Source organism: Gallus gallus, chromosome 11 (genome assembly GCF_016699485.2).
Source record: "Gallus gallus isolate bGalGal1 chromosome 11, bGalGal1.mat.broiler.GRCg7b, whole genome shotgun sequence".
NCBI lineage: Eukaryota > Metazoa > Chordata > Aves > Galliformes > Phasianidae > Gallus > Gallus gallus.
Genome location: NC_052542.1, coordinates 15,660,871 through 15,686,661, shown reverse-complemented (window position 1 = coordinate 15,686,661; position 25,791 = coordinate 15,660,871). Strand labels below are relative to the sequence as shown.

The 25,791-nt window shown below is 38.8% G+C and overlaps 1 protein-coding gene across 6 annotated transcripts in view; it reads right to left on the bottom strand.

Annotated features, from left to right (window-relative positions):
* The window catches only part of CDH13 (cadherin 13), a 432,936-nt gene that overhangs the window by 357,773 nt on the left and 49,372 nt on the right, over positions 1 to 25,791 (bottom strand). The window lies entirely within an intron of this gene.

Sequence of the window (25,791 nt, the reverse complement as noted above, 5' to 3'; positions counted from 1 at the left end):
GCTTTGGGCTCAGGTCCTAGACCTGCCTGTTAGTGCCTGTGCTCCTGGTCACTTCAGTAAGAACTTCCGTTATCTTTTGGCTTGAAATGCAGTGGAAGAACTGAAGCACACTATGCACAAACCTACTCAACACCCCTAAGTTTCCCTACCTGCAAATGAAAACAATTAACCTACATAGCAGGGAAGCTCTGCAATTTACTTAAGTGTGTAAGAGAAGTAATACTTGAGATAGGTGAGTAAGAAGTACTATATAATACCTACATATATTGGCTGCTTGAGGCACCATCAGTAAAATTTTTGAGCAAGCAAGAGATAAAGTATCATGTCAAAAGCCTCAAAGTCTCTAAAACCTTAAGCCAGCTTAGCTTTTTGTGTTACCCCATCTCTCTGCCCATTAGTAAGAAAAAAAAAAAATAGCCAAGATCAATTCTAGAGTTTTTTCCTTTAAGTACATTTCTCTTTGCAATGTGAAAATACCATGAGATTCAGACTAGAATCCAAAAGGAGTAAGTGTCGGGTGTTTACTCTCAGATACGGCTATTTTTATGCCAAAATTATTTCTAAGTTACCCTATTAAATATGGGTGTAAAGCAATACAGTGCAAGACTACAGATTTATTTTGGGGAGAATCTGTAATGCAGTGGTTTATAAGCAATGGAGTATATGGGTCAGTTAATCAAATATCTGTCCTTTCCCCTTCTGAGTTACTCTACGTAGATCAAGCAGCAGCAATAAACTGTGCTGGTTGACTTTTCTACTGCTGTCCAGAAGAATTATCTTTTTAACAGCATTTTAAATCACAGATTGTTATCTGTGCTGTTAAAAATAGATTTAAAATTGAGAATTTATTTAAGCTATATCTATTTACTATATCTAGAATACAACTATTAACTTCCTTATATATTGCTCCTGCATGTATTCACCACCACTAGGAGAGGTTTTCTTCATGAGAGAGGAGGAAGTTGAGATCTATAAAGCCCAAGACTTAAAAATTTGGAAGTCAGATTTTTTTTATTATGTTCGACAGATACATTTATATATAGATATACAAGTCAAGCATCAGCTATTATGATATTTTCAGCACTGTTAAAGTTATAATCAAGACCAATGTTAGTTCTCCAAACCCCAGCATTCATAGATGTTCTTTGTCTATTACTGAGGAAGCAAAAAGCCAACTAATCTCAACATCCACAGCCTCCATAATGAAATGCAACTCAATTAGAACAGTCATTCCAGTAGTTTATGGATACTGTAGTGCTACTTCTCTCTTTTTGCACTTGTTTTCACCTTGACAAATGCTTGCCTAAAATCAATATTAATATGCAAAATTGAAAAGTAAAACTCCTGCACGAGGTTTGGGCTCAATGTGATACTAAGTGACAGCGGACATTTAAATGTTCAAACAAAGCAGTGATCTACACCATAGAAGACAACAGAAAATTTGAAAAGCAAAGCCATAATGCAAATGAGACAGTTTTGTTTGTTTCTGCCAAAAAGAAAACTACAAATCCCTTGCATCTATTGGCCACAGAAATAAAAGCAAAGTAGTAGCAGGAACAAATATTATACAGAACAGATGGAGAATGAGAAAGTGTTTGGTCACATGTCAGGCAAACCACTCATTCTATTACTTTCTTTCAGCAGTAACCGAAATCCATATAGTTAGGCCCAGTAGATTTGGCAAAAGTAGAAGCATTCCTGAAGAGCAAGAGTTTGCTACAATATGCTATTCTCATGTAGTGAGATTTTTTTTTTTTTTCAAACCAATTGATAAAGGACCTAGAGTCATTAGTGAAAGTCAATTAGCACCAAGGGGGAAGCATGCAACTATGGAGATGACTTGAAGCAGAAAAGGAGAGGGGACAAAAATGCTTGGTTAGAAAGCTCCCAGAGGATGCTATGCAACACTGTTGTATGCACGATGGATCTACACTGAGCATCACCAAATAGCACCATCAAAATCACAGGCTGCATACCTTTGTATCCAATATAAACACATCAGTGTTTCTTGGCACATAGCATGTTTGACTAACACTAGTAAATTTTGTTTCCATGCTCACCAAAAATTGTTAAAAGAGGATAGCAAAGAAGGAATAATTATTCTTTTTTTTTTTTTTTTTTTTTTTTTTAATAGGTTGCTCTAGCCAGCTTAGAGGATGGAGAATTCTCCTGCCAAACTGCAAGGGCAAAATCCTAACCCTCATGCACGTCTCATCTGCCAAAATCCCATCCCACTTATTTTTATTTCAACTCTGTGCCTTTTTAGTTGGCAATTTACCACTTGTCATTAGCTGCCTTCCATGGCCTAGATTTGGTTTCCCTATTTTGGCTTTCATTTCTGTTCCGTTATCCCACATCCCAGAGGCTGCCAGGATTATTGGACAGTTCAAAGGGCCACATGTGCATGAATTCCCTTCACAGCCATGACAAAGACAAGAGCATCTATTTTGCACTAAGTAGTGCTCGGTTGCCAGCTATGAAAATGCAGGTGGCCTGTGTGCTTTTAGTCAAGAGTTTTAGAGAGGAATTCATACAAATACTGCATACAACTGCATGTGCAAGTCAAGTTTCCACTGGAAATTGCAGTATGATTGACAGACTACAACAAGACTAATATATTTCATAACACTTAGTTCCACAACAATGTTAACTCATTCTATAACACATTAAGAGCTGGAAAGCTAGAAATTATTAGTTAACTTGTTAGCAGATGTACATCGCTAATTAAGTAGAAGTATAAAATCATAGAATCATAGAATCGCTAAGGTTGGAAAAGACCCACAGGATCATCCAGTCCAACCATTCAACCATCACCAATGGTTCTCGCTAAACTATGTCCCTCAACACAACATCCAAACGTTCTTTGAACACCTCCAGGGTCAGTAACTCCACCACCTCTCTGGGCAGCCCATTTCAGTGCCTGACCACCCTTTCAGAGAAGTAGCATTTCCTAATTTTCCTATAAACGTAATGTTGAAAGGTTTCTCTCCAGTTAAATCAAGGGAGAAGTTCAGTAGGTAGAAAATTTCTCCTGAATAATTGATATACATCTTTCTGCCTGTGAAAAGCCTTGGGAAAAAACAATGAAGTCAATATCTTCAGGGTAGGTCAATATTAAAGCACTGTGATGCGAAAGAAGAAAACCATCCGAGACTAGCAAAGATTAAATTACAACCAGAAATGAAGATGTATAAGACTTCAAAAAACAGAAATAAAACTATCTAATTCAGTTAATATTAATGGCATTTGTTGTGATCTGTTATGCATAGCTTAGATAAAATATTCCATAAGAATAAGTCAAGTGCGATTTTCCCTCCCTTAGGCAATATTACTGTTCTAAGGGGGGGTATGCTGGGACAGTAAAAACCAACAAAATAGTCTTGTAGTTTCAAGTGCATGGGAAAAAAATATCAACAACAAATGGTCTTGAAATGCTGAATCATTCTGTGACCATTCTTCAACAAAATGAGAAGTTAAAAGACTCCCAGATCAGATGCTTCATTGTTTCATTCATGTAAGTTTGTTACGCATCTTCACTGCTGCTGCATGGCCTAGAAGCCAGTAATTCTGCTCCTTCTGAATGCTTCTGCCATTCAGTCTTGCAGGACAAGATATCTGAGCTGTAGTTTAGGACACTTTGAAACTGGAGGTGACATAAGCTAAATTAAAGAAATTTCATTGCTGATTTTCAAATGGAAGAGGAAAGAAAGGTGAAATTACCTGGAAGAATTTTCAGGCAGAACATCTTGAGCCAGTTGTATGGCTGGACTTCTCTGGCTTGCTGAACCACCAGCTCTCCCTTATTGTTGGAATTGTTTGAAGTCATTTCATTATACCACTATAGTGATATGTAACACCTTTATTGTTCAGCATAATGTTCTATAGGCACACCAAGATGGCAAAACCAACAGTGCAAGGCATTAGAGAAGTGTCCCAGCATAGACTGATTGCCTCTGTTCAGCAGGAGGACACAGCTTTAGCCCAGAAGGCTACGCACAGCAATGCAAATGAAGTGTTTTGAGTGACCAGCTTATACCTCTCAGAGTAACACAACGTCGAGCTCTGCCTAGCTGGAGACACACTTTAATGCTCCAGCTGAGGTTATAGCACAGGGAAAAAAAAAAATCTCTTTCACAATCAAAAATGAAGGGTTGGGAGAAGACGTTGTAGGGTTAAGCACTGAAGAGGGGTGTTTCCAAAATAAGAAGTGCTTTCCAAAGTAGTTCAGATTTCAACCAGGTTACCTACATACAAGTTACAAAGAAAGAAAAAAACAGACTTGTCATCTCTGCATGTTTTGCATGTACTGAATCACATGAGTTTTGGTACTAAGAGAACCGCTACTAAAGAAAACTACCCTTTAAAATGTATTTGAATTTCAGATCTATAGATAAGATTGTGCTTCGTGAAGCTACAATAGCAACTCCAATTCACCTGACCTAGTTTCTGTGAAGCTATATTGTAAGCTACGCTGTCATTATGCTTAAGCAAATGCCCACCAAAGCAGATTCTGGCAGGCAGGAATAAGGCATAACTCCAAAGGTATTGCAAGATGCCTTCCTTCTATTATCCTCTTTTGTTTGTATTCCCCATTGTATTTAGGGCTCCCCGTTGTGCCATAAAGAACGGTGAATCTACCTTGAGCATAAATTAACGTGAAGCTATTGCATAAGTTTCTTTCTTCCCATACGAATTCTCTCTACAACACACCTGGCTTAGGCGTGCAGTAATTATTTTGCTGGTACCTGCCAGTAAAAAAAAAAAAAAAAAGAAAAAAAAAGGAAGCTTGATAGTGATGAATTCAACTTGCCCTTTGTCCTCTTTCATTGTATCTACCTACAGCAGACAGCACCAAAATGCAACTCAATTAAACACAACTCTCTTGTCATAATGTATACAGAAGCTCTCCTCACAGCGGAGGCAGGGAAGACTTGCCATGACACTCCTTGTTGCATGTGACGGGTTTATTCAAAAACAAATATGTCAGTGGGGAGGTCTGTCATTCTAATCCTGTTCTTTATGTGAGAGCAGCTAATGCAATTTCAGCTACCTGAATAGAAGGGCTCTTGCTTCCAGATGTTCCATTGTGCCTCGCAGACAAGTACTGTAGGACTGACACCAAAAGAGACAAGCATTTTTCCCCCATCGATAGCTTCCTCTTAGCACAGGATTTACAGCTGCCCTGTTGATTCCTGTAATTCTGATAGGTATAGTATATTCTAAACCAGTATAATGCTATCCCTCTATAGGTCTGTTGCATAACAGCAACAGAAAGAGAACAATTGTACTGAACAAGGTGGCAAACTTCAGATACTCTAAACTATTCTAACTATTGGAAAATGGCTTAACAGATGAAAGAAAAACAAAGATTGATTCAATGAATCAAGACCTGGAGAAAATTATAGACTATTTGTACCTCAGGATGCAAACCTCAGATTGCAGTTTCATAGATTAGCCTTTCTCATACTGATTGGAGATGCAGCAAATCTGCAGGAAAACCTCTGCAGAGGACATCAGGGTACTGAGAAAGATAAGGAGTTGGAGTGGCCAAGCTGGTGTGAGTGGTACAGCCAGCTGAGAAGAGCTGGGAGGTGGCTCAACTAAGCTCTGGCAGCAGCCTAAGGTGTACACACATCTCCAATGCCTGCTGGTTTGCAGTAAAGCTAAGAAGTGATGGAAAATAAACAAGAAAAAACCCTAATAACAAACCAGGCATTAACTTTTCCTGTCACATTTGTTAACATTGGCTAGTAAATAAGCTGGATTTATTTCATTAATAATGTATTGCTCTTTTCTAATCAGCATAGCATGCTTTTTTTTTTCTATTCCGTGCAGCCTCTGCAAATATTAAAGAAATAAACCTTGTTATTAAACTTTTGGAGATATATATATATATATTTGGATGTTCATGTAATTTGAAAATAGCAAATGTAAATAAAGCCGTGCAAAGGAAAGAAGAGTAAAAGAAGAACACAAGTGTTTAAGTTTTCATATAGATATGCTTTTAACGAATCGAGACCTACATTTGGCCTTCCTTCTAAATACCAATTTAAACTTTTATTTCATATGTTGTTTATTGCCCAATAGCAACATGCTTTCTTCCCGCTACCTATCATTTGTGATGTAGATGTAGTATCTATCTTGACATTATGTGTTTTTGTTTTGCTGCTTTTCTGTTGTTGATTGTTTGTTTTAAACTAGGGGCTTCTGCAAGGAAATAAAGAGCTTTCCTTCAAATGTGTAGCGCAGCTATTAAGCCGCTCCACAGGACTGCTGAGTGTTTGCAATTCTCTCTACAGTCAGAGGAGGCTGGAGGTGCCCAGTAATTTTCCATGGCTAAGAGATTCCTGTGTTCACACATGAGAGAGCTGGACCTGAACAAGTCTACCACCTGTGCTAAGTACAATGGGCTTTGCCCAGAACAACTGAGAAGGGATGTATAGTTGCTATATGGGTAGTGAGGTTACTGAGCATGGCAATCTAGAGTTTCACTCCACAGACAATTACTTAGGCATATGAGCAAACACTACATAGCAGCATCAATTATGTGTTTTCTAGTTGCTAAAGCTCTGGGGAAAATAATCTGCTCTTCTCATCTTCTCCTTTACAAAATTAAGGATGCTTTAAAAAGATCAAGATCCAAATCTGATTTAAGTAGAACAGGAGTCATTGATATTTAAGAGGCGGCATCATTGCAGCTTATCCACTTCAACAGCAGAAATCTATTTCCTAAGAGCAGAGATGCAGTCATACTCACAGGAATGGCAAGATGGAAAGGGATGACAGTGTGTCAGCTTACACAGAGAAAGAGTCTTTTTCTTTAGGCCATTGGAAAAATTCTCTTATTTTAAAGTACTGTAAGTGATCCTCTCTTTTCTGAAAGAAAAAACTGCTTCTGATTTGCTTGTTATCAAAGCATGATGATGCATCCTTTTATTCTGTAAAAATTCAGGTAGCAGAGGTAGATAGCCACTAAGATATGCCATTTCTCATCCATATGCCATTTTCCTTACCTAGCATTTTGGAGAAAAAAGTCTATAGCACAAAAGTAAAGTGAGCAAAAATGCAAACCTATGCACTGAGCAGTAATAGAGATGTTCTTTCGGAGACTTGACTGCAAACTGCACCTCCCTTGTTACACATGATAACTAATGTGAGTAAATTAACCACCTGGTCTACATTCAAATTCCTTTTCAAACATCAGTTCTCTTCCAATTCCTTTCTGTGCTGAAATAGAAGAAAATCTGCACAGCCTTAGAATATAATAATTACCGGGTGGTAATCTGGTTCTTTATCTATATGAAGTACATTGTTTTCCTACCTACAAAAGGATAGAAGGATTGGTTTACGATTAAGGCACTATGCTCTGAGAAATTGGGTCAAGTCTCCAGCTGACTCCTTTGTGCTATCAAATGTCTTTCGGAGGGGCTGGCAGACTTGTGACTGATGTCCGTGGGGTTTGGCTCACGTCCTTCACAACTTCGAGGAAATGTGGACAGCAGCTGCCTCCTCCGCCTGCCTGATCCCCTTCCTGTTTGCTTGCCAGGTAATTTGGGGGGACAGATTATCAGAGTGATGCCTCTTGGCAGTATATAACCTCATGTTTCCCAAATCTCAGTCAAGTGAGAAAAGAATTCCTTGAGGCCATGTCTAGATTTTTTCCCCTTTTCTACATCACAGAGAACACTGCTTCTCTTATAATAAATCATTCTCTGAAATAGTAACTGACAGAGTAAAAACACTTTGAATAGTAGCATATTTACACCAGATGTGAACATAGGTCACCAGAAAGATGTTCAAATTAAAACAGATGGAGAATCAATGAGGCGGGGAGCTATAGGAAAGCTCTTCTGCATGGCAGGAATAGCAAAGGCGGCTGTGCTTTGACTCCAGAAAAGGAGACAAACTGAGGGAGTACAAGGGAAAAAAAGCCACCAAGGTCCTCACAATTTTCCTCCTTCTACATCAACACAAGCTGCTTTTGTAATGAAAACTTCACAAGAACTGTTCCAAATCTTATGAAAATCAATGGGAATTTGTCCAGAAACAATAACGGGTTTTGGATCAGGCACACAGTGAAATATTTCCTCATAATAAAAAAAGATCAGATTTATAAGATCATGAAGTGAGAGTAATGAGTACCCTGATATCTGTCACAGCATTTGCCAGGGGATAACAGTACATACATAATATAGAGTATTCAGTTTTACACTGATCCAGTTGGATTCATGATACCTTATACTGAGAGAAGAACAGGCAGAATAAATGGATAGAAAAGGATAAAAGGTTGTATTATTTTCTATGTTCAGTTCCTACAAACAGAAACAAAGGCATAATACCTTCAAATGACTCATGGATGATATATGCATCTTAACGCTGAAAAGACTGTTTAATGGTCATGTGGCTTTTTGATATGTATGTGGATATTCTTTTCCTGTAGAAAACTTCCACTGTTAGCTCATATTTCATCCCAGAGAGTCAGGAACTACACCTAAAAGTTTATATCATCATGTTCTTCCTCTGAGGCTTTGAGAACTTCATTGTGCAAATGCCATTGGTTTGTGTCCTTCCTTTTTCTCTGCTGTTCAGTTAAAAACATTTTCTGGAAAGACACAGCAGTCATACTGGGAAGAAAGCTTACTGTGCATGCTTACCACTATCAAATAGATTCATTGCTTTCTGTGCTACAGGACTAGTTACCAAAGCTTCTTCAAGACTTCTCCCCAGTTGCCCACTTACTATAGAGCAAGAGATCTTCCTTTTCCTAGCTCACATTCATAAACCCATCTGAATATAAAGTCTGTCTATCCAGCAAACAAAAGCCATCTGTAAAATGGAAAAAGCTATTTTCATATATTGGGTACCACAGCAATCCCATCTCCCTACCTTATTTTGGTGAAAGAAGCTAGGAAATGTGGATGAAAGAAGTTCAGCTGACAACTTCACTGCTGAGGCAGCTTCCTCAGCCTTTCAAAAGGGAATCCCATCTGACAGGGCTTCTTCTGTAGTTGGGATTCATGCTCACAATGAGGAGATATAATAGCGAGGTGGGAACTGGGCAGCACTAAAGAGAAACTGCTTGAAGGAGATAAAATAGACAGACGAAGCAAAAGAAGGTAAAATCAGAAGTGCTGTTGCTTTTGTGAACTCTGTGGCAAACCACTCGAGTGCTATGGCTGAAAAGCCAAGCTTCAGGTTGCATTTTTAATTTCCCTCCCCTCAGAATTGCTCCACAGTGATATTTTCAGTAGACTGCAGTTCTGTGCAATATGTAAAGCTTGTGACTTCCCAGATGACTCTGGATCATTTTAATAACACAGATAAGCTATCATAGGAAATATTTCCAAAGAATCAATTGTGAATCTACAGTTCCTAAGAGTTCACAGATTTTAAAGTCAAAGGGAAATAAAGTGATCATCTAAGTCCAACCTGCTACATAACAAATGCCAAATATTTTTCCTCAGTAATTCCTGCATCTGGCTTGAAGTCTTGAGCTACGTGCCAAGGATGAGAAGATGTTTTTGCTCTCTGAATAGCCTACTTAGAGATAAGTTCAACGAGGAATGTGAAAGTATTACAGTAATGTCTTCATTCGATGGAAGCCCTTAATACAGATCAGAGCTAGTGTTAGAGATCTGAAACCCATGGGCACGTGCTGAAGCATTTCCACCATCTTCTTGCCCCTTGGAAGAGGAGACTTACCTACCTCAGCCCAAGGGGCTTACGTCAGGTAATGGCCCATGCTAACTCCAAACTAGTCCATATAGTAACTTCATCATCTCAACAATAAACTTATCCTACAGTAGGCTGATGACATAGCTACACCAATGGAGGAAATAACAAACACACCTCATAGTAGATGTTTATTATGCAACATTCATGCATGCCCAAAAGTACCTTTTACCAATTCTGGGGCTCAGAAAGTAGAGGCTGAGGGTCTGGTAGAAGAATCAGCTTGAAAGAGAACTAGTCATTCACAAATAGAATAACCCTTGCTGAAAGACAGAGTTGACCTATTAGTTTTCAACATACTTGCATCTATCAGCAAAGGCAAGTTTCACTGAGACAGAAACATTTCAGAGGAGAGCATTTTTTCTGCTTAAACCTGATTTCAGTGATGTCAAAAGAAATTAATAGTGTTTTGATCTGCTTAATATCAAGTAATATATAAGGCCAAAGTATTTAATATTTAAAATCAAAATACAACATTTTAACATCACTGAAACACAGCATTTGGATTATTCCAGAGGGTCATTTTGGCATCTATGTTCCATGGTAATTTTTATTGGAAAAAATTCAAAGCAGAGTTTCGAAGTGTTTTTCTTTCCCTGAGAATATGAGCTTTGCTTCCCAGCCAGAGCTCATCTAATCTACTTAACTGAAATTTTGTTTCACTCGATCTCAGAAATCCCAACTCAGACACTCTAAACTTGACTGCCTCCTAGGGTATCATCACTAATTGTAACCCTGAAAAGAAACATAGCATTATCTCTGCTATTCCATTAAACTGGGGAAGGTTTTTCGGCTTATAAGCATAATGGCTGACAAAACAAGACTCGTAGATACCTCTTAAATATCACCAGCTGCTTGTACCTGAATTGGTTTTCACCTAAGCTGCACGATGCTCAGGCATACTTACTTCTCATTTTTAAGAGCAGCCATCTCACCCCTCTAAAGACACTATGTTTGTCTAAAGACACTAAATTGATTATGAAATTTGTATTCTTTATATATTGGATGATTATACTGTGAGTGTATATTATTAAGATGGGTTTCTTTCCTGTTTGTTTGTGAATTATGTGCGCTGATAAATCCTCCCATCATTTAAACACTACTTTCTGATTATAAAATTAACTGGGGGCTTTCCAACACTGACTACTGCTCAGTATGGTTACATGGATTAAAAAAGCTGCGTGCAAGATCAGATTGCTTTCAAAAGGCAATGTTAACATGTACAGGTATAGTTTAATCTTATAGTGTTATGCCAAACTCAGGAGAGAGAGGTTGTACTGATATAGCTACATAGGCATAACTTTGATTGTATTGACAAAGCATTAAATGAAAGCAGAATTAGGCCAACAATGAACACTTCCTGAAGTCTACTTCTCATTTTGAGTAGGAGCCCAAACAATAGCACTTGAAAATTTAATGTAGGACGACAATAGAAACGAGTGGCACACATCACCCAGCCTTCCTTGCCATACACAGGGAACCATATAATCAGAAGAAAAGCAGCACAATGGACATACAATCACATGTGTCATACAAAGCCAGGAGAACTACTTCAGCCCTCCTGCCGCTGCAGCTTGGGAAATTGCAGGCTCACCTCCTTCCTTTAAGACTTCACCCCAACTCTTAACAAAAATACACAGAACAAAAGCGATGTGTATGAGCATCTCCTCCGACACCATTTCACTAATTCGATACAAACTATGACACCTGGGTGCCACGTCTAAAAATCAGCACGATTTCCTTCAGCCCTTAATTGTCATGCAGCATATAATGCACCTTACTCTGATGTTCCTGGCAGGAGACAACAATATTAGCTATGAAGTATGCGGGTTTCTGCCAAATTCATAAATACTGGCAGAAAAACCTATGGAATGGGCAGACTGGGCTGCGAAAATGAGGAGTAATTTAATGCAAATGCTCTACAGCACTCCCCAGGCTCCAAGATTAGGGATGTCAAAAAATTTAAGTGCTCCTTCTGGTTATTACTGTGGAGAACTGATTATTGCTCGCTGTATATGAGGTTTTCTAAAATGATTGTATTTTTCTTAAGTAAGTCTCTCATTATTTCGTTCGCCAAAGTATATTTTGCTGCGTGCTCAGTAATACTCCCCTTCCCCCCAAAGTGAAAGCTAATTGTTAAGTTCTGATTTTAACCATGATTTCCTTTCACTTAACTTATTTTTACTCCCTAGTGTAGCAGATAATGATGTACATTCAAGAGAAAAAAAATAAAAGGAGGAGGAAAAAAAATGCATTTACTAATGTAAGTAGGCATAACTTGCGTTGGGAAAGAGATTGTTTCAAACATGTACCATCTAATTTTCTCAGAGAAATGTTAAAAAAGAACACATTTAGAGATTGCTTTTAAAGGTGAGAGCACCCATGTGCACAAGGTGATTGGAAGTTACATAAACATATTTGCTCAGCCTTCCAAATGCCATAGAGAATGTTCCTACAGGCCACTTTCCCTCACTCGGACGGATACACCTTACAGTCACGTTTATGTAACAGAAATAATCCTGATTAATTACTGAAAATTTCTAGATTAACAGCTGTGCTCTCATGCACAGCTGAACAGTTCATTAGAGAATTTAATCTAAACTGCAATCTGTCCAAAGAGGAATAAAATATATTGAAGAACTGTAATGAGATAAGCACAGTCAGCAGACCTTTCTTCAAAGAAATGAAACAAGACTTTTACTTCTGATTTCTTTTTCTTTAAGTAGAGGCAGAAAGAAGGAGAGTTTGTTTCTTGAATCAATATAGTAAAAGCTGCAAATGATAAGTGATCTCTGATTTATAAGCATTTTTATTCCTCGTGAGTAAATATTTAAGTGGCAACATCCAAGAGCTAGTTCTTCACAGAAATGATCTGCTTTCTAAAAAACAAAAAGCCCAACAAATTTCATAGAAATACAGCCTGAAATTGCTCAGAAAGTTCTTTGGTTTGGTGGATTTTCATCAGGCAGGCTGTGCTCCTGCAATAATGGTCAGTCCCAGAGTGAGAAAGCGATGCGAATGTACGGATAAACCACTGTGGTGAAACTCTGAGGAGATCCAGAACTGAAGTGGTGTGGATACTTCCTATAAAAGCACCATTGTTTTCCAGTACTTGATTTTCATCTGTTCTGAACATCTGAACCAATGTCAAGCATAAGTTTGAAATTTGATTATTTTCCAGGTTTAAAAAAAAAAAAAAAAAGTCACACCTAAGAATGGGATTCACCCAGTGTTGGTCTTCCAAGCTGTAGCAAGAATTCTTTCTTTCATCTGACTACTCTGATCTGTTTTAGGAGTGTGCATCACATAAACAAGAACTACACTCCAAAGAAAATGCCTCATCTTTTTCATTCACCATGAAAATAGCAAGAGAACTAGGACAGATAGAGACATACACACAGGTGAAGTCTGAAGATGAGATGTGTAAAATGGTGTCCCAGAGAAGGGTGACTTAAGAGAATCTGGTTATCTTTCTGCCTACGTGTATGCATATATGCTGACTGTGATCCAGCTGCTCCTGTAGTTGATAAAAAGCCACCTTCATTTACTGCAGGGAAAACAGATACCTCAGTTCCCATTAGAGCCACAAAACTATTTTCAACTGCTTTTTAAGAGGTATGTATTTCTCTTCCTTATTTACTGAAAACAGTCATAATGAAACTCAAGTGGTTAGAAATAAAGCATTTAAGAAACAACAGTATAGTCAAGATAAAATCACTGATGGAGTGAAAGTGTTCATTAATCACTGGGTGCTCAAGTATATGGGAGATAGAAGTCTATATTTTGGTTGAGAAAGGGGTAATTTACAGTTGCCCGCATTCCTTAGAATTGATCCAAGTCAGAGATGCATAGCAAATTTGTCCATAATCAAGTGTTCTCTAACAAGATTTAAACTCCTTTTTTTTTAATCAGTCCACAGTCAATGGAATGTTTGCTTATTACCCAAAGTCTAGAACACAATGGGAAATTAAGGACAAGGAATTTACCACAAAGTTGGTATCAGTTATTGGAATTTGGAGTATGATTAATTAGGCACTTATTGTGAATGATTTATCCTGCCTTGTCTCCAATTGTGTTGCAAATGTCTGCAGTTGACAGCAGGTGTATTACCTTGTTTTACATATTAATGTCATTCTAGAGCTGTTCACGAAACATTGCCTTCAAGATTTGCTGCAGCACTCTGGAATGTCAGAGCTCCTAACGTTTCCAGTTGAAGGGTCTGGTAACTGTGGATAGACCTAAACTCAGGATGGGTAAACTAAAACTCACTTGGTAAAATGCATTAAGCAAGTGTTTGTGTGCTCTGTCAAACCTGGGCATCTGATTATTGCAGGTTCAAAAATATGGAAAAAATCACATAGGAAAACAAAAGAGCAGAAGTCTGTAATTAGATGATTGTGTTTATCCTCTAGTTTCATGCTTTTCTGTAGCGTAAGAATGCACTTCAATAATTGGGCCAAAAATCTCAGCCCAAAAGGGACTATTATAGCAATTGGCTATTTATCTATCCCAAATAAAACCACAAAGCTTCCTCAATCTTGACTATACTATTACTGTGGAGTAATCTTATAATTACAAAAGTGTAGCTCATTCCACCACCAAAGCAGAGAACCATTTGCTGCAAGAGCCTGCTTGATTTTTCTTCTTCTGTGTTGTTTTTATTCAAATGAAAGCATGCCCACTGTTTTCTAGGAAGCTCGGAATTTAATAAATCAGCGGTTATTCTCAGCAGTAAACAACATGAAAGAGGTTCAGATGTGCAGCATCTTCTTTAACTGAAGGTTCTTTCTTGCATCAGAAATCCAGATGTGCACTGCAGTGAGTGCATGCTGCTGATGTGCACACAGTGCTGCAGGATCTTTACAGCTGCAGTGTGCCAGCAGCACCCCTACCCCACAACCTTTCAAAAAAATAAAGAATCCCAGGCATGAAGGAAAAAAAGGCAGGGGAAATGTCTCCTTTACTCTCCAGTTTGTTTCACTTGATAACATAGAAGGTTCATTCCACATAGGTGTGGAATATACAGTCATTATTCTTTTGTACAAACGAATCCATGAGAATTACACACATCACATTTCCTTAATGTCTTGAAATCACATGAAACTATCGGCTGAACAGATACGGGAAGGGGGGAAGAAACTTTGAACGCTCTAAGAGCATGTTTTGGCATGCACCACCCAGCTGCCTAAGCCCAGGTTTTCCCAATTAGGGGAGCATTGCTGTAGTTCACCAAAGACCGCTGTGCCTGAAGGTAATGCTGATGGGTGCTGGGCTCAAGTCACAGAAGAGCTAACACATTTAACACATAGCACAGACTCCCAGACATGCAGAAAGGGTATCAGGGAAGGCTCTGCAGATTCACTGGCTTTATGACTTCAAATTGCCACTGAATCTGGCTTGATACTTCTATGCCAAAAATAAGCTGTTGTTCCTTTTACTTGGATGCTCAACTGCTGCCAACCATCAGGTCATTAAAAGGGGAAAGATGAGAAAAGGCAACATTAAATTTTGATGAACATCTGTCAGTTAAAGATCCTAAGCTGCAATGCAGAAGATGCAGTTGAGTATAAACTAAAATAAATAAAACTTCACCTTTTTCTGTGACACCAGCTCTGAAGCAAAGAAACACCAAAAGGTAAAATCAGCCCATCCCAGAACATCCACAATTCATTCTACTGGATTTGCAAATATGCTTTATTCTGGCTCATGACCCAAGAGTACAGAAAAGTTTTTCTTGTTTCGTAATAAAGAAGTTCAGAAGGTTGCTTTACTTTTCAATTTTGTTCCATCAACTTCCCAGCCCTTGTGGGACTCAGCTTGAATTGCATATGTATTGAAAATGAGTTAGGCAGCCTGCAGTGCCCACACTGCATATCAATGCATATTCATTCATCCATTTTGGACTGGTGTCTGGAGATGTCCATTCAAAAGAACAATATCGAGGTAAAATAGCATAAACATCAAGAACGACCAATCCTTGCAAAATTATCAGTGAGATTGCTTTGCATTTTTTTCACTAGTTCAGGCAGTTAGAAATCAAAGTCAGATCTTCACAGGAGCTGATCAGAAGGGAACATCTGATTTCTGAACTAAACCAAGCAGTCAAAGCACACAGTCTTTGCTCAGCAGCCAGGACTTAACATCCAGTATTGTGTCCAAATAGAGCCCATCGTGATGTAACCATTAATCAGCCTGATTCTGAATAATGTTTGCACCAGCTGATTATGGCTGCACATTAACATTCATCCTTTAAAATGTGCAAACATTTCCCCCCACCATTCACGACAATTCAACTAATTCTGCCAGCACACTGGGGTTGGGCACAAATTCCTGTGACTCATCTGGAAAGGATGGAGTCCTGCCTAAAATAAGTGGCGCAAGCTTTCAGTGTATTCAAAGGGTAAAAGCCATCACTACATGCACTAAACCCTGCTCTTAGGCATCTGTACCCAGTTATATGCTAACTGGTGACTTCAAACAGCTCTTTTCCTGATCCATGTGCTATAAGGATACAGAGAATTCTTGTTGACTAACAGATCAGATTCCCATACGCTGAAGTTTGACATAAGAGAAACAACTTCATCTGACACAATAGCAGGAACTACGGAAATAGCTGACATGCACATAAAACAATTAAAATTGCACTTGGTGAATATGATTTAAAACTGGAGTTGATCAGACTTGGTAAAAGGTTGTTCCAAGCAAAGCAAGACAGAGTTCTGCTAATTCCTTCACAACGCACACAAATGAACGTTCAGGTTCAGATCTCACTGAGAGGTGTCCATTTGTGGATGTTCAATTCAAAACGGGAAAAGTTTGCTCTGGCAAATCCAGAGTAAACATCTGAACTGTCTGAAGGGAGAAGAAAGCAGCCAAGCAGATGGGGAGAACAAGAGCATTCCACCTAAATGGAAGTTGTTAACATCAGCGAAGAACAGGACCAAATGAGTTTCCTATGAACAAACCAAACAAATTTTATCTGCCTCAGCACAGAGCATGTAAACAACATTACAGAAATGAAGTCAGAAGACACCACAACAAAGTGCCTACATGGCACCACTCTTGATTTGCTCTTCATAGCCTCCCTATTTGTCTCTACAATTAAATGCACGTTTCCCCAGACTTGTCTAACCACTTGATTTGTGTCTTGGCACAATAAATGAAAACCTTTCCCCACTGAATTTAAATAATGCTGAAGTCGCAACAGGAGACAATGAAGCCAACATTCAACATTAATAGTGGAATCCATTCTTCATCTCTGCAGGCTGATTTCCCAGGAGAAGAGAATACTGTCATCAAAACATTCTCATTACTTTTTCTAAGTGTTCCATAATTCACAGAATTACTTATGTTTTTGTCTAAATTATCCAGTTCTTCATACTTTTGCATTCACTCTAAGTCCAACATGAAATGAAGACATATCTGAAGGTTTCTGCCAAAGGGAGCTTGTAGCATAGCTTTAACTTTTGAGGTTTGGAGAATTTATTATTATTTTTATTAGGAAAACCATACAGAGGATCATGTGCTTCTTCCCTCCAGAGAAATTCTAAGAGGGTCTTTTAGCATATAATCAGTGCTCAAAAATGCCTAGATCAAAGCTACAGCAGCAAAATCAGAGGAAAACCTTCTCACAATCCTTCTCACAATCACAAGTGTGAGGACTTCATGAGAAAATTTCCTGTATGGCTGGCTATGAGCAATTAACTTGGAAAATACTCCAAGGAGGCATTCTCATTGCTTAGCATCACATTTAGCGTGATGAGGTCTCAGGGAAAGATTAAGACAGAACCACAGTGTAATTAAATAATTATTTTTAAAGCTCAAGAGCCCTCATACCTCCTATTGCAGGAAAAGGCCATCTTCTACCAAAATAGAGCCACAGTACAAAAACGAAAGACGACGACCGCCAAAGAAGCTGCACAGCTAATGAGAAAACAAGATGAGAATGGAATTTTCCTGTAGATCTACAGGTAGAGAGCACAAACATCTCTTGAGTGAGCCAACTTCCATTGAGCAGGCAGCACTGTGGGCTGAACAACTGCTTGTTGTGAGCCATGTGCATAAGGACGGGGCTTGATGGAAATTGTTGGCTGGCCCCATGTTACTGTATTCCTCTCCCAGATTCTTGCTCTTTAAAACAAAAAGCTAAACATTCATTAGGCTTTTTTTTTTCCTTTTGTTATCTTCCCCATTTGGTTAATTATCTAATAACAAGTAGGAATGTTATATGGCTGAGAAAAGGCAATAGCCTGTGAAGGACACAATGCAGTTCTCAAACTGAAGCAGGCCTTTCTGGTTTGAAGTGCAAAATCTAGATGGCAGTCCCTTAAATAACATAGTACCCCACATTTCCAAGCTACAAAGGTACATAACTCAAGTAACTGGACTGTGCATACTCCTTTCTGGCCACACTTTGACCACCAATGCTCTGCTCACACAGTGTAACTACCGTTCACAGGACAAAATAGGTTTTTTTCTTCCTGACCTGACTGACCCATAGAAATAAAAGAAATAAATAAATGGAAGTGATCCAAGGTTTTTTGCCACCCATTTTAGAGGCTTCCTTTGAAAATGCGTGTTCTTCTGTTACTAGGAAAAATAAAATGAAAGCCTTCAATTAACACTAAACAGATGACTACAGCTGTAAGTATTGATTCAATATGAGTGAAGGCACAGATTTACTAGTGAGGAAATCATTTTATGCAAGGAAAAAGTAAATTAACCAACACGGGGAGGAGAGTATAATGTATGTAAATGTGAATGGTCTCAGAGATTAATTTTGGATGAAAAATTACATATTAGCAGTTGTACTGCCGAAATGATTAAAGTAATCAAAGCAATACAGACATGCATAACACAAGAGGATCCTGATGTTTTGTTTGGGATATACAGATGTTGCATTTCAATTATTATCAGTAGCAAAAAATGAGATTCAGCTGCATAAAAGTCTAATTATAATTCTTAATCAAAACGTGAGAAATAAAGAAGTTACTGGAAGACCTTTGAAGTACATTAGAAACGAGAAATAACATAAGCCCTCTGGTATCATGCTGGTTAAGCACCAAAAAATTAATTCTTGCATTTAGTCAAGAGAGAGCCTTCAGTCAAGGCCACATGAACACCAGGCAAACATACAGCCTGTACTTTCCCTGCAGATGCTCCTGGAGGGTTAAACCTGCCCCAGGCAACTACAGCAGGAGGTGCAAAGGTGAAATTCGATGCAGAAGTTGTTCCTACAGTGCAGTCATTTGCCCAATTACCAGCTCCACAGTACTGCCTCTGGGCCTGCGATAGTCATCAGCGCTGCTTTGTTTAAAGGAAAACAAACATCCAAGGAGAGCTGCTCCTCGCCCGGAGGGGTTTGACTTCCAGAGGCACAGAAGAGACAAGGTGCAGAAGAATGGCAGGACTATGGAGAGCCCATTCCTCGCCACACATCCTCAAGTCATGGAAAGTTTGGAAACCTTAGGTAGACCAAGAGCTGCAATTTCAATAAGCTCATAATAAGAACAGGAGGCATCTATATTGCACCTGCAACTTTTTCATGGATCCCTATAGGTCATTAACTGTCAGTGTTCGAACACCTGTGACAGCTCAGATATTGCTGAAGTTATTTTCAGAGCTGTTACAGTCTAAAGAATATTTTACATCATTCTTTCATATCACATCTCCTAGCTCAATGGCAGAGGTAAAGAGAAACCATCTGTCTATTTCTTTTTGCATGTCCTCATTTGCATGCCATTAATACAATTAATATTGCATTGGAATTTACACAAACATATTTCTGATTCTTCCAGCTAGAAACGCTCCAGGAACACTCCAATCTGTAGCCTGCAAGACAATTTCAGGCACAAGCGAATGTGAGGTCACTTCAGAAGCCAACTAAATTGGGAAATAACGGTGTTTGTTGCGAGATGACAGGTCACCGGAATCCTAATGAGATTACATCAACAGCCAGTTACATGTTTGGCTGAATGCAGGAATCAAATTGTTTGTGGGAGCATTACAGCACTAATGAAAAAAGATGAAACAGGTTCTGTTTAATCATGTTTCTACTTTTGGTAGCACTACGCATTAAGAGACGATTAAAGAAGCTATAATGTTGTTGGATTTTTGTTTTGTTTTCACAATGGCACTTTGCTTCAGAAACAAATCCAATAAGCCAACTGAAATTATCTTTGAAATTGTGTTTGCAACACTTACTTTAAACCACAGAAAAGCAATAGATTCACTAACATAATTTATTTTTTGACTTCCAGAGGGAACTTTTATTTTCTGCATTTGAATAGGGAGATTGAAGCCCACCTCTGATTAATTCTGAGTGCCAGGTTCTCACCCACGTTTACTAAACATGCTGCTTCACACACTAAAAAGAAAATCCCCTCTCCCCAGCAGACTTGTGTTGATTTAGCGACAGATAAGAGGCCAATTCGGCATCCATCCATAGAGGTTTTCAAGAAGTGTGTAGGTGTAGCACAGAGGGACATGGTTTAGTGGGTATGGTGGGGATGGGATGACTGCTGGACTAGATGATATTGACAGTCTTCTTCTACCTCAGTGATTCTATGCTTCTAATTTACTGCCCTGTTCACACCTACAACACACACTAGGACCGTACCATGACATACCCTGAAGCCCCTTCTTCCCAGTGCCCTTATCAGGTCTCTGGAACTGTGTAAGGACTCCATCCTACACACTTGGCCAAATTCCCTCAGGGAGGAGTCATGGAGCAGGATGGAGCCAGGCACCCTCCTTCTGTGCAACTGCTGACTCAGAGATGTGGAACACCTCACTGCAGAACAGAACAGATTCAGCTGAGGACAGCCAGTGATTCCACAGTGAGTTTTTAAATTGACTGCAAACTTTTTCTACTACTGTAAGACATCTGTAGGAATTAATTTAATTTTGCTATTCACTTCCAGAGACCAAGCTGTCCTTTCATATTTCTTACAGCTATATTCAGCTTGTGGAAGTGTTTCAGAATTTTCATGATCATCCATCATCATTTCTCTACATAAGAATACTAAGGACAGATGGATAAAGAAGAACTGCTAACATTTTGCCATGGTACCAGCTTTCTCAGGGCCATATACCCAGACAACTCACAAAAATCAGCCCCTGCACAGAACTGGAGACGTGGCAGAACACGGACAAGTTCACAGTGAGACAAGAACCATTCGCATTTAGTGTGGAAGGAGCGACAAAACCACGTACATGAAGCAGTGTTAGTATTAGCCAACGGCAAATGCACTGCCAGAGATGTGATAATCTGAAAGCCATTGTGCTGTAAATTGCCATTTTAAAATGACTACTCTTCTGAGAGAATTGCTCAGCTAAAGGAAATTGCCAAAAAGTTCTAGTTTAAGAAATAAACTCATATTACTTTTCAGATCATGTTTAAATTGCTCTAAATGGAATAGCCTACTAAGGGAGAAAAAGAACAGCATGCTGGTCTCAGAGGAACCCGCTGTCAGTTGGAACACCACCTGTGCTACAGTGATAAATCATTAAGAAGAGAAAACATCCCTGCTTGCTTTTTAACCTGACAAATTAATTGAGAAGGTCTATAGTGTACGATATTGGTATGCCCAAGTCACACTGGCTGCTTTATCAGCAACACTACATCCCTCTCTATTCTATCAGCTATTTTTCTTAGTGGAAGGAACAGAGACAGGTTAACAATTTTACCGGGATCCAGGCCATTGCCTTCACCACCATCGTTCCAACCAGCCTGGAAGAGATCATCTAGATGGATGGAATAAACATCAGCATGTTCTGTAACCTTCAGAGACAGCAGCTACTAGGGCGGGTTACAAATCAGGCGGTGGCAGCACTATCGGAGCGAAGAGTAAAAGCTGCAATCTCAGCCCCAAACTGCTCTGAGCTGGAGAGGATTTCTGTCCATTACAAAGTGTGGTTTGGAGTCTATTAAAGAACCTTTTACAATCACATTTACCACTGATATACACTTCTAGCTTTCATAGTTAGCCCAACTACTTAAAAATGGCATGCATTAAGGGATCATATTTTAGGCGAAACAAGGTTAAATCTGGTGCCAAAAGAAGGATATAGAGCAATTTCCTTTTTATTAAGAGAAGATAACAATTTACAGGCAATCAATTCTAGTTCTACTGAGCCCTCAAAATCTTGAGTAACTGTGGCTGGGATAGGAAATGTCGCTCTGTGTATGAGACAGATGGGTTCAAATCAACATTCTGATGAATAAATTAATCTCTTCAGATACCAGATTGTTGTCAGTGTACATTTCTCACACATACCAACTCACACAGTTTGGACTTCAGGGCAGAGATCAGCTTTCTGAATTTCTCATAATGAATTTTACTCCCCAAACCCATTTGTTGTCCTGCCTTTGTTTACACGAATGACCCTGACTTTGTGCAAAGTCCTTAAGAATGCCAGAATTATATATAAGGGGTTTCTCAGCAACCAAGAATTGAATGCTTGGAGAAGAAAAATGATGTGCATAGCTGTAGTAAGAAAAATTTGAAAGGACAGAGAGTAGATGGCCAATGTCTCAATACGTAATTACACAGCTTAAGGCTATGATTTCCCACCTTCACAGCACTCAGTTCCCCGCATATAGAAATGTTTTCTTCATATTTTTAAACAAAAAGCTACCATTCAAGTCAGTCAGGACTATTTGGATTATAAATGCTTTGAAGTAGTGTTAGTCTGAGTCCTGGCACAGAAGAATTAAAACTGACACCTGAGGAGGAGCTGAAGGAGAATTTCTCTAAATGCAAATCAGTTATAACAACAACTGCAAGAAGTACCAGTTTTTAGTTGACTTCATTTCCTTCTCTTAAGCTATTTGGATGACCTACATACAAATGTGCCCTGCCAAGTGGGTATTGTGTCCTTAAGGGGCAACTTGCCTCTGCCCCAGATCACAATTGGCACTCCAGAAGGGCTCACGAAAGCACGCACTACTGACTACACTCTGCAAGACATTCTTTCTTCATTAGCAATGTGATCCTCTCCAGACTGTCAGAGGGGAAAATGTTAGTGAAGATAGCAATGATTATTTCGGCTAATTAATTTTAGCTGAGACGCTTGAGCTGATGCTTTCTAAAGTAGTGCATCTGTGAGTTGGGATGTACTTCCCCAACAGATTCATTTATTCTGAGAACACTTGTCCCAAAGAATACATCTCCCTCAGCTTTCTTCCCCACACCTCCAACGCTGATAATGATCTCAGGGCATTAAGGTACCTCATCACCTACCCTTAGGCCCACACTTTGATTATCACCTCCCATCTCCTTTCCAAAGGCATCAGTAGCCCTGCAGTCATTGTACATCAGGAGTTTCTTCAGCTTCAGATCAGCTTAGATGGGATAAGTTATCACTTCATTATTTTACTCACGTTTCACTTATGTATCTGAAACAGTTCAATCAGAAAATTGTAAGTGCCATGTTGACTTTTAAAATGGTAGTCAAAATTATTACTTTCTGCCCTGTCTCTGAAATAAAATAAAAATAAAACATTAATATTTTTGTTTGTTTTTCATAGTACATTTGTAATACTGTAGCAAGAGTCCTGTTCCAGAACCTTGTTCAACTTCAGTCATCATCTCAAAGAGTGCAACTAACCAGATAGCACAGGGGAGAAATCAGTTCAGTAAGACACACAGGATGCTCATACTCAGTGTGTCCTTCCCCAGGCTATGAACAGAAGACAGAGGAAATGACATGTTCAGCTACTCAAAATCCAGAAAGAACAGATTAAAGATTAATTTGAAAAATACCTCTTTAATGTATCTTTCACCCTCACCATCAACATTTAAATAAAAGAGGTTACTGGCTGTGCTGACAGAGCAGAAAAAGTACATTGCACTATAAAAGGAAATTCTGATTTATAACTATAACTCATCCTGTTCCAAAACACACAAAACAAACCAGTAGCAACAATTTTAAGTGACAACCTGTCTACCAAATAACTTTCTGGACATTATAAAAGATCCAAAACACAACTTCAGGTTTGTTACAGCTTTATACAGATATTATCTTGTGGTAGAAAATCAAAAGAGAGCTTTTAAATGGCTGGGGTGCATTTGTATCCCTTATTTGTGCATGGAAGAACCGTGATTGCGTTTGTAATTTGGGTAATTGTGCATGCACAACTGGCCAGCTGCATGCAGAATCGCCCAATTTGCACATGCTGCCTTAATTACCACTTGAATTAAGACATTTTACAGTTATGTGTATGCAAATATGAGCAGAAAAAGACTCATTTGATAAACAAAGCACTTGGCATTGGTTTTCAGTCCTTCCTAATCAGTCAGAGTACTTGAGGCCATTTCTGCTGACTCTTGAAGCAGTAGATGTATCCTGCATATGGTACAGAGCATTTCTACTGAAGAAATGTCTCCTGACTTTAAAAAGGATAGTAAAGAAATACTGGAAAACAAAGCTAGTAACATGACTAGAACTTCAAAGGGAGTTGCTTCTCAGTTTCACTTTGTAGACCCCTACAACGTTGCTTGCAGTCAACCAGAATGATTCACTGATGTTAAAAATCAGTCTGTGAAATCCTTTGCAGCTCTGTGAAATTTCATCCACTGGTCTGCAAGTAAAACAAATCCTAGAAGCCAAAGAAAGGAAAAAGCACCCAGGAACACCACAAAGCAAAGTTACTCTACTTGGCTAAAATGATCCATGTTGGAGAATCTCCATTATGCAGAAGATCAAACATGCAGAGATGATTTCCCACAGGGCAGAAAAGCCTTCAGGTCAGGAGATGGCTAAGAACTGACCTAAGCTTAGCATTTGAAGTCTGCACCAGTAGTATGCAAATATGATGAGTTGAAGCATCCTTAAGATCACATATCAAGATAGACTTCATCTAGCAAAATTAGCTTTAAGATACACTGCACCTTGGAATAGAAAATAATTGCATTCAAAAAGATTTCCTGAACAGATGATCACAAATGGCCAGAAGGGACTGGAAAAAAATAATATAAAATAATCAGGCATATGACTCACTCTTTACAATGGTAGGAAAGAATCCATTTCATTGGCTAAGTGCTCAACAGCCAAGAAATATCCATGGTTGCTAACTACTCAATTATCCATTGTGATTAAAAGAAATAGAAGAGTAAATGAAATATTATTTACTAGCATTCCAAAATGAACCAACACACATACTCCAGTGACTATTTCTTAAATCAATATTTGGAAAGCAACCATAAAGCAGTAATTGAGGACCACCTTGTAGTCTTGCAAGATTAAAAGGCTTGGGTTTGGAGTTCTTTTTTTCCCCCCGAGCATCTGCAGGTAATAAACAGAAGGCTTGCTATTTCGTACTGAGCTAGCCATGATTAAGACATTTATATACATGAGAACAAAATGTACAAACATAGCTTTCAGCACATTGCAAAAGAGAATTAGTCATCAAATGGAGGAAGTGAGGGAGGGAATAAACCCTATCTGTTACCTAAATGCAGTTTTTAGGTAGTATTCATTTGTCATAGTAATCTTCAGTCTTTTCCACTTCAGTACTATACGGTATTTATATATTCCATTAAAAAGCCAATGTGAATTGTGCACAAACTCGAGAAATCACCTTTTGAGTATTTGGAAGAATATATGCAGAAATCCAGTAGGAAACGAGTCAGTTAGAAGTTCATTCCAACCACAGCATCTGCCTCAGCAACACCTTGTTAACAGTGTCTGAAATGAGGACCATCCTGTAGGTTTTTGTTGAGATCTTTATTTTTCTGCCCAGACTAAACCACTGCAGAATCTGCAGGTCTTCTCAGTTTTTGTATTTATTGTTATGACACTTCAGTGCAGCTGGAAAGTAACTTTGACACTTTGTTTAAAAGAAAAAAACAACAAACCAACCAACCAACCAACCAACAAAAACAACAACCATGACACAGATCTTCTTGGTCTGCTCACTCTGACAGAGCAAGTCTACCTGAGATGTGATATTTTGCTATCACTAGCAACAGTTCAAATGAACTCATGTCACCCACCAGCCAAATAGCCTCAGCACACACCGCTCCCTAAAACAGTTCTGCACAGTTTGGTAAATTA